The sequence below is a fragment of the Physeter macrocephalus genome, chromosome 5 (genome assembly GCF_002837175.3).
Source record: "Physeter macrocephalus isolate SW-GA chromosome 5, ASM283717v5, whole genome shotgun sequence".
Lineage (NCBI taxonomy): Eukaryota > Metazoa > Chordata > Mammalia > Artiodactyla > Physeteridae > Physeter > Physeter macrocephalus.
Window position 1 is genome coordinate 40,327,881 of NC_041218.1, and position 10,491 is coordinate 40,338,371.

The window sequence follows — 10,491 nt, forward strand, 5'->3', positions numbered from 1 at the left end:
AATTAAAAGAGAATTTTCTGCTCAAAAGGTAAGCTAGAAACTGGAAACAATCATTTTGTCCGAAAAAGAGAATGATTAATTATAACGTTTTTTAAAAAAGAGTGAAAAGAATTGCAGCAAGATATCAAAAATAAAAAGGTTGTTTATGTATCTTTCTTCTTTATCTTTCATTCTTTTTATTTTTTTCTATATTTTTCTCAATTTCTGTTATCACCTGACTAGAAATATTATCCATAACTCTCACCTTTGACAATTTGGAAAGTTGATTTATTAGAAATGGGATATAACATAGTAGATAAAACAGTCATTCCACCTTAACTTCCTGAAAACCCTTCAGTGAAAACAGCTGCCATACTTCTTCTATGGAATTGCAGCATATTCCTTTGCTGAAATGATAAAATATTGTAAAATAACTGTGAGTAGGTACATTTTAAAATCCACGTAGCTAAAGATGTTAAACATAAATAAATTAAATAAAATCCACACAGCATTTATGTATTAAACATTAATTATAAATATACCTGATCATGTGCAATTAACTATGAAAACTATTTTTTAAAATATATGTGATTATGTTTCATTTACTATGAAAACTATATGGAAATTGAGGTAAAACTGAGGTCTGTAATTCTGATTTTTTAACATCTCCTTACACCAACTCCTGCCAACAGAAAAACAAAACAAATTGACCAAAAGCCTCATTGTTTAATCACTAATAAATAAGCAAATAAGCAATAGATAAGTAAACAAGTAAACAAACAAATAGATAGTGAAACTAGAGATGGAAAAGGCACAGAGCTACAGAGAGGTAGGTTGGCCAGGCAGGAGCCCCCCAACCAGCCAGTATCAAGGCCAGGCCCTTGAGTACAAGGGGCAGCTCTCCCGGCTGAAGGACAAAGATTCTGAGTTCCACAAGGTCCTGCAGGAGAGTGACCAGAGCCTGCTGAGCTTTAGCCACTTGGACAGCTCTAAGGGTAAAGAGGAGCAGTTCCACTCCTTGCCAGACCTGTAGGAAGAAGTGAGTGAGGAGGAGGAAGATGAGGAGTATAAGGACAAGGTTCCCAGAGTGAAGAAGGATGCTGCCCCAGTGACCCTCACCAGGGTCAAGAGATGGAAGTAGGCAGCAGGCAAAGCAGCCCCTTACTCCAGAGCTATGCCGCCAAGTTGTACAAGTGTTCCAAGCTGTCCTGGCCACCACCCAAAGAGACCAGGAAGGTACCGAGGCCAGCAAATTCCAGGTTATCGACAGTGCTGTGTTCAGTGCTCTGGTCACCTTCTCCATCAGAGCTCTCTTCGGCTGCCTCCAGAAGTGGTTGTTTGGAAAAGCCCTGAAGGACAGCAGTTGAGTGCTGCAGCCATCCAGCGGTCCATTGGGTGAGGGAGAGTAGTTCCATCTGGACCTCAAGGCTTACCAGAGCTCAGTCATGCAGTTGGTGGCCGTGGTGCCTCATGTTGCCCACATGGACGGTGGTCCTGTGGAGCAGGAGTGAAGAGAGGCTGCGAGTGCTGGCCTTCCTGGTCCTCATAAGAGTCTGCGGCACAACAAGGATGCCTTCCTCATCCAGTCCTCAACAAACGTACATCACGTACTTGAGGAACTGCAAGTTCACCTCTTGGAACGATCTGCCCCTCCTCAGCTTTTTGCAGTGGACCCTAACCAAGCTGCTGGCCCTGGGCCTCAGTGTCGGCTACCAGCGTGCCTTCCTCTACACCCGCCAGCTTGCCATCCACCTGGGCAACACTGTGACCACGTGCAAGAAGAAGACACACCAGTCAGTGTCTGACTGGCCTTTGGTGCACTGCCTCTACCTGTGCTGCCGCGCCCTCAGCACTGCCTACCCCAGGAGGCTCTCCAGCCCTTGATTTAGCCCCTCTCTACCAGTTTCTTAGAACTCTTGGGTTTATGTAATATTTACTCTCTACATCAATGCCAGTTATTTCTTTTGAGTGTGCTTTTTAAAAAAATTAAGCATTTGTAAATTTGTTTTGTTTTAAAATCACAACCTAAGCATTATAGCATATGAAATAATGCATATGGAACAAAAAAGCCACATGGCATTTCGCTTTCTGGGCAGGCAGCTAGCTAGGTTTACTCACTAGCTAAATGTGCCTCTCAAAAATTATTGGGGAAAATGTTAAATCTGCAAATGTGCAATTAGTACTAAGATCAGTGAGGTAATCATTTTTATTTCTTTTCACTGGATAATGAATTGGCTCTAGGCTATTATATTTCTGAGTGCACTGCCTTCTTTTTGAGTCTTGGCCTACGTTTATGAAAACATTTGGTCAATGTACGTCTATAATTTTCCCCAACCTTTCACAGCTAGTAAGTATTCTGAATCAAACTTTCAATTCTCTTATTCAATTTATCACACATGTCAGACTTACTTGAGAAAGCATTTCAACTTTCCTTAAACAGATTGTCTTTATTTCAAACAAGGTTTTACTTATTTAAATGATTATTGTTGATAAAATTTTATATGGAATACAAAAAACTTACTCTTATATAATTATTTTGCATTAAGAACTTTTTAATCCTACTCTACCCAGACTAGTAAAGATGCTGCCTTTCTTTTTTTTTCTTCAAAAAACATCTCAAAAGCAATTAGCTACAAAAGTTGTCCTTGACAATTTGAATGGGATCTTTAAAATGTAAATATTGAATCTTTACACAAATTATCTCTTGAAAAAGGAATAGTTGTAAATCCCATTTTACAAATTAGGGAATTAGGAGAAGAGGGGGTAGGTAATTTGCCAAGCCTCTTTCTATCCATTTGCCATCTAACCAGCCTTTCAGGATACTGTTGGCCACAGGTTTTATTTTTTAAGTTGAACCTGCTGCAAGTCCTGCTTTATTTACAAGTGGCACTACAAAAGCAACATGTGACTAGGAAAAGTTACCAGATGCAAACCACCACTTAGACAGTATCTCAGAATAAAGGAAAAAATAAGATAAGAAGCACATTTAACTTTCACATTATTTAAATAATGGTGCTAAGTATTCATTCCGCATTAATTGGCCTACTTATTAGGAGGTGTTTGAAAACTATTAACATTAAAAGCCCAGGCCATTTTAAATCTTCAATAAAATGTATTATTACATCTAATTTAGATATTTAAATGCTCATGCATTAGTGATCTTTTGCACCTTAAAAATCAATCCCACCTTTAAAAAACCTGATTTCATGGTATGAATCTAAATGTCAAATTCCTATACTTAATTTCATTTATCCTTTCAAAGACAAAGGAGATGTTGCGGGGGTGGGGGGGAAAACACTGACTAGAAGTCAGGACACTTGACTTTTTGTTTTGAACCTACTTCTAACTACAGTGTAAAAAAAGGTCATAGAATCTCCAATGGTCTTTGTCTTCTTCTCACGTGTAAACAAGTAAACGAGTGCTAAAGAATTTCTAAAATCTCTTTTGTCTAATCCATTATATAAAATTATTGTGCCTGCATAAGTATACATCTTTCTTTATAAACCCTATCCTAAAACATGTACTTAAAAAAATAGAAGCCAATTTCCTTTTTACTTTACAAAAAGATAAACTACAGAGTTCCTTCTTACATCTACCTCTGGTAGGGCCCTTACTTTATTTATAATCTTTGTGATTTAGACAGAGCTTTTTAATATGATAGCTATCCATCAAACTGCACCTGTTATTGCACCTGTTATAATGATAATTCTGCCTGTTTTCTTTTGACAAAGAAGCTACATGGTATGATTGCTAAAATGACATAGAGAGAAATAGAATAAGAATCTCATGTCTTCCTACTATTATTCATGACCTGCTTCATGAATTAAAAGAAATCACTTATGACATTTTCCTGAAGACTACACTTACTGCACCATTTCCTCCACTTGGAATATGCTCCATTTCTCCAAAATGAAATATAGTAACAATCCTGTGAAGGCAAGGAACAGTGGCTAAGGATAATGAATCCCAAAGCAAGATATGTGAGAGTATAGCTGGGAATTGTTCTCTTTCGATTTTGAAGATGGACATTTCTTCACTCGTCTGCAATTATAATGACAGAATCTATTTGGCTTTCGATGAGCGGAGAGGGAGTTATTAGGTGAACATCAGAAAAAGGTTTAAGGTGTAGAAAGTGCTGTTACTCAGGATGGCAAAGCACCAATGTTGACCTGATTATTTTCATGTAGGGAGACTCATTTTGTGATCACCAGTTGCAGGCTATGTTAGCCAGAAAACTGGTTAGAAACACTATAGGACATTTAATACTGATGGATGCCCATCCCCACTCCCCAGACCAAATAAATCAGGAGCACTGGGCTTGGAGTACAGTAGAGTATACTTGAAAATGTCCTCAGGTGATTCTAATGTGCAACTAGGGTTAAGAAGTAATGCCCTAGAGAAGTGGTTTCCAGACTTGGTTGCGTATTAGATGTTCATGGGGAAACAGAAACAATGCCAATTCCATCCAGTGATCCTCATTTGTTGGGTATGGCCAAGGTACCTGAAATTTTGACAGGAATACCAGGTACATGCAGGTGGTTCATGGACCTCAATGGAAAACATTGCCCTGAACATTAGTCCCTAATGCATGCACACTGTGAGGTAAATTTCTGATAACAGAGAATGAAAGAAGGTGTTCATGGCCAGTCTAGTCAGTCAGTTCCTAAATAGGCAAAATCACAGATTTGAATAAAGCCAGGTATAGTGAATTTATCTGTAAAAGAACAAAGAAGAGTCCATTTAAAAATGCAGATTCCTGGAGAAATCAGCCTTTGGAGCATTGGAATCTTTATTTTTATAAGCTTCTTATGCCCTGAAAATATGCCCTGGTCTTGCAGGGATCTCCAGTGCTTCCTCTGAGACTTTTAAATGACTTCTTGAGTAGTTGTAAGGAAGCAACCAAGGTGGCTAGTCTTCCCGTATAGAATAGAAAACAAAGCAAAACAAACAAACAACAACAACAAAACAGGCAATAGGTCTTTTTTGAGATCTCTGTTTTTATAAAGACCTAAATCCTAAAGTGACTTACTTGTCTAGATATACTGGTTACTAGTTATAGACCCACAATAAATGGGTCTGTGCTTGGGAAAATTTGTGACTAGGAGGATCTAAGGATCAGAGAAGGGAGAATAAAATTCTAAAATACTACCAGGCTTCATTGGTCTAAGCCTCCTGCATGTATTTGGTTACTATTCATTTTAAGGTGTTGTATCAAGAATAGGCATCCCTAGGCTATATCACAAGGTCAAGGTCAATACCTCTAAAGTTTAATATATGTGTGAATCACTTGGGCATCTTTTTAAATTGCAGATTCTGATTCAGTATGTCTGGGATGGGGCCTAAGATTCTGCATTTCTAACAAGCTGCCAATTATTTCTGATGCTGCTGATCCATGGACTGCTCTTTGTGTTGCAGGGATCTAGGCAATTTCTGTGTTTCTGACACTAGCCCACATTCTTAACCCTCCTCATTTTCTGATTAATCAGATTATTGAATTCATCTAAAACAAATAGACTGCCAGTTATTTCTCTAGCAAAGATGGATTTGTTTCAGATCATTAGAGAATTGAAACGTGTGGTCGGCTGCCATGGTGAGCCACGTGCAAGTCCTTGCACAGCAAGGCAAGGAGAGTGCTTTTAGAGGGGAAAAGGAAGTTGGGAGGGATGTAGTAAACAAAGAAGCCATGGCTTTTAATAGGGAACAAGAGGAGTCTTCTTCCTGTTGCATTCTGATGTTGTCTCAGGACATGAGAGCTCCCTCTTTTGATTTCCTGACTTTATTTAATTATGGTTTTTGTTTATTAATTTTTTACTGACCATAGAATAAATTCCCCTGAGGGAATATAGATGATTCCCTGACGACTCATCACACCATTCTCTCTTGGGTTGGACTTTAATATTCTTTACCTCTGGGAGCCCCACAGTGTTTCAACATCTTAGTAGTCACTCAAAATAATTTATTTTACAAATGCTGTAACATTTGTGATTTACAGAAACCATGTGAAGTCAGTTCAACTTTATCAGGTTTAAAAAAGAAAAATCAAAGTTCCAGGTAAGTTTCAAAATTTGTCCAAGGAGTTTCCATGGCTCAACTCATAAAACCATAAGGACTCAATTCCAGGACGTCCAATTTCAGGTTCAAAATTATTTTCCCTGAAACCACGGTTTCCTGTGTGAAATATTGGGTGGTCCAAAAGGTTCATTTGGTTTTTTCCATAGGACGGCTCTAGTAGCACTTAGTTGTCTTTAACTTTCTTTGAAACAGTTTTGTTAGATTGTATGTGACAGCTGTCATACTGCATTTAAAAAAGGACATCAAAATTGGTGAATTTTTATGTAGCCATTTTAATATTGAAGATGGAAGGAAAAAAGCAACATTTTCAGCATATGCTTTATTATTTCAAGAAAGGTAAAAACGCAGCTGAAACACACAAAAAGATTTGTGCAGTGTATGGAGAAGATGCTGTGACTGATCAAACGTGTCAAAAGTGGTTTGCGAAATTCCCGTGCTGGAGATTTCTCACTGGACAATGCTCCATGGTCGGGTAGACCTGTTGAAGTTGATAGCGATTAAATCGAAACAATAATTGAGAACAATCAACATTATACCACGCAGAAGATAGCTGACATACTCAAAATATCCAAATCACGCGTTGAAAATCATTTGCACCAGCTTGGTTATATGAATTGATTTGATGTTTGGGTTCCACATAAGTTAAGCGGACAAAACCTTCTTGACCATATTTCCACATGCAATTCTCTACTGAAATGTAATGAAAATGTTCCATTTTTAAAACAAATTGTGACGGGCGATGAAAAGTGGATACTGTACAATAACGTGTAACGGAAGAGATCACGGGGCAAGCGAAATGAACCACCACCAACCACACCGAAGACCGGTCTTCATCCAAAGAAGGTGATGTTGTGTATATGGTGGGATTGGAAGGAAGTCCTCTATTATGAGCTCCTTCTGGAAAACCAAACGATTAATTCCAACAAGTACTGCTCCCAATTAGACCAAGTGAAAGCGGCACTCGACGAAAAACGTCTGGAATTAGGCAACGGAAAACGCATAATCTGATAACGCAAAACCGCATGTTTCTCTGATGACCAGGCAAAAACTGTTACAGCTTGGCTGGGAAGTTCTGATTCATCTGCCGTATTCATCAGACATTGCACCTTTGGATTTCCATTTATTTCGGTCTTTACAAAATTCTCTTAATGGAAAAAATTTCAGTTCCCTGGAAGACTGTAAAAGGCACCTGGAACAGTTCTTTGCTCAAAAAGATAAAAAGTTTTGGGAAGATGGAATTATGAAGTTACCTGAAAAATGGCAGAAGGTAGTGGAATAAAAGGGTGACTACGTTGTTCAATACAGTTCTTGGTAAAAATGAAAAACGTGTCTTTTTATTTTTACTTAAAAAACTGAAGGCACTTTTTGGCCCACCCAATATAATGTTCTAATTCTCCTTACCTATTTGGACAACATATCAGCATTATAAACAAACAAGACTCCCATACATAACTTTATAGATTTGGATATAAAACTCTACATAGATTTTAACTAAACTTTTAACTAAACAATACCAACATGAAGTACTATTAATTTCACATTAGTATAAAAGAGGAATAAAACAGAATTTGAAGTCACCTCGTTTGCCTGAGGCCAGCAGAATGTGGAATACAATTTATGATAAATTCAACTCAGTCATCACCTTCCTTAGTCACACATTTTATAACAGAGAAGGTATAATTGGTTCACAGAGGGATACCTGTAAAGCTCATTCTATGGGTTACACGGAGTGTTCACTTACCTAATGAGCCCCTTTTAGAGGGAGCTGGTTATTATACTCAGTGAGTAATAGTGTCTGTCACAATTTACTATGTAACCCAAAAATTAAAGCAAAACTTAACATTTTTATAAAAAGTAACACCTATAATACAATGTAATATGATCCCTAGGGGCTTCAGAAGAAAATGTGTTTTAAAAATATCAATATAAATTTAAAGAGAAATTATCCTTCACATTTTAATTATTGCTGTATTTCTAAAATCAATGGAATTCCCATCATTAGACAGATGCTTCCCTCTGCAGTCCCTGTGACCTGTGTTGGAGTGTCTACTTCTCCACTAGAGGAAAAAACACACAGAAAGAGGGAATTGAAGGCAGAAGACTAGAATGAGCTCATTAACTCTGTACCAAATTATTATGGGAAAATGAGGCCTCATGTAACCTTTCCACTAGATTTAGGTCTTTTCAATATATCATCAAGCCAGTGATTTGAAGCACAGTTAATGATAATGATAATATGTTTCATTGGTGGTTATTTTTACCCATTCTCGCACTGTCACTCTAGTGGCTCTGAGTGGATGAGATTTCGTATACTGTCTATAGAAAACCTTAATGCCACATTTCTCAGACATTGTTCACATTATTTGAAGTTTATTGGCAAGGACTTCATCCTTTCAGGACAGTGAGGAATTAGCCATGTTCCTTGCCTTGGTGCAGTAACCTCCAAGTACTTTCTTCCGTATGTAGTGGTAATATTATCCTTAGTTATTTTTGTTTTTTCTTTATAGAAGACTTACTAAATTTGAAAACCGGAAACCATGAAAAATTATCTGAGACAACAAAACAAAGAAAGGATACATTACATAGTGTTAGTAGCAGTTTTGGCTGTAGAAAAAAGATTGGAATAATGTGCATCCTCAAAAAGTTGAGAAGGGAAAATATGTGTGATATCTGGAAAACATTTTATACTGTATCTGGTATTATCATCCTTTTTTCCCTTCATCCTTTATTATTTTTGCTTTCATTTTGCTCATTTTACTTTTGTTTTATACTAAGAGTAGTTTCTCTATCATGTGAAAATGAACTTTTAGTTGAAATTTTAAAAAATATATATCATCACAGTTACATTACATTGAATAATTCAAACAAATTGCTTAAGCAAATTTAAGCTGCTTTATTCCCTGAATCATTTAGTCAAGCATAATGAAGTTAACCCAGCAGAAGTGTACTTTACTTATGGTTTAAACACAACTGAGACACATTAACATTATCAAGCCCATGGAAAAAATAATGAATTTTGTTTTGTTATGATACATTTCACTTCCAACTTCCAAGGACAATTACTGTGCACTTTTGTTTATGATGTAGAGTGTTGTCTGTGACACTCGGCCATTTAGAACACTACATTAAATTGAGTATTGTAAATTATTTCCTTTTGTTTAGAAGAAAGAAAGAGACATTGAAAATAAAATGTAGAGCTTTCTAAATAAAATGGGACTTTATGAGTTTGTTTCCTGTGTTCCAAATTTCTACACTTTTCTGCTATTTCATTTTAAAAGAACTCTTCATTTAAAAGAGTCGATTCCATTTTGAAAATGGGTCTCTGGACCCATAAAAAGCAAAAAACATTTTCATTACCCGAACACTGGCTGAAAATGAAATAGCTGTAAAGTATAATTATATGCATGTACTATAAAGCATATTTCTAGTTTGATACTAGTTTCGGGTAAATAAAATTCCCAAGACACATTTGCTTCTGTATTTCGTAGACTTCTTTATATGCTCCCAGCCAATTTTTTCTTTGAAGGATGTTTGTTAGTTTGAATTTAATGCATATAAACAAACTTAATTTCCAATGTCAGTAAATTGTATATCAATATGTATTAACACTACAAGAATTTGAAAACATGACATGGTATAAGAAATAAGTAAATGCCACATTACTGGATGTCTACAAAAGGCTACCTTTCTCCTAACACAATGATGCGTGCATTACAAATAAAAATAATAGTTTGTGCTGAGATAGTTGTCTAATGAATTTCTGAAAATCTCAAATGACCTCAATATGGATCATGCCTCAAATAAAAGGGCGTTTGCTACCAAATTCCTGGTTGAAAATGCATGAAGAATACTAATAAGTTATTATATAGCAAAGGAAGATAGAGGCCTTCCTAGTTTCTTTGAACAATGTAGGCAGCCAGCTTTATCATGCCAGTCCCCAGAGCTATTTGGGGGAAATTTTTCTTTTTCTATAAAATTCCATATGATTCTTATTCTGTGAATACCAGCCAGGTCTAGATATGCAATTGCTAAAATGATTGCAGTGTCGGGCTTCTTTTTTTCTTTCAGGTGACACCAATCTCAGTTTTCTTGGGCAAAGAGATATAGACTAGATATAGCCTCTCTCAACTTGCTAAAATACTATAAAACAAATATCATAAAAAATCCAGTACAAAAGAATAGATATTGTATTGAATATTGGAGGACTTTGCATTAAGGCATATGGATCTGGAATAAGAAAATAATCTTCAAAATACAACTATAATTTTTTTCTTGTTGTACCCATTTCCACATTAAAAAAACCCCAGATTTTCAGGAAAAAAAATCAAAGTGAACACTGCTCCTCCTCCTTTGTCTTTCTTCCTCCTCTGACTCACAGAACAAAGATATCTAACAACAAACCAAACAGGGGAACTCTTTCAATAATGTGTGGAAACTGAT

At 36.6% G+C, this 10,491-nt stretch overlaps 1 pseudogene; it reads left to right on the forward strand.

Moving 5' to 3' along the window:
* The first annotated feature begins 781 nt into the window (after window positions 1-781).
* LOC102993928 (nucleolar complex protein 2 homolog) lies at window positions 782-8,592 on the forward strand (annotated as a pseudogene).
* Window positions 8,593-10,491: the final 1,899 nt, after the last annotated feature.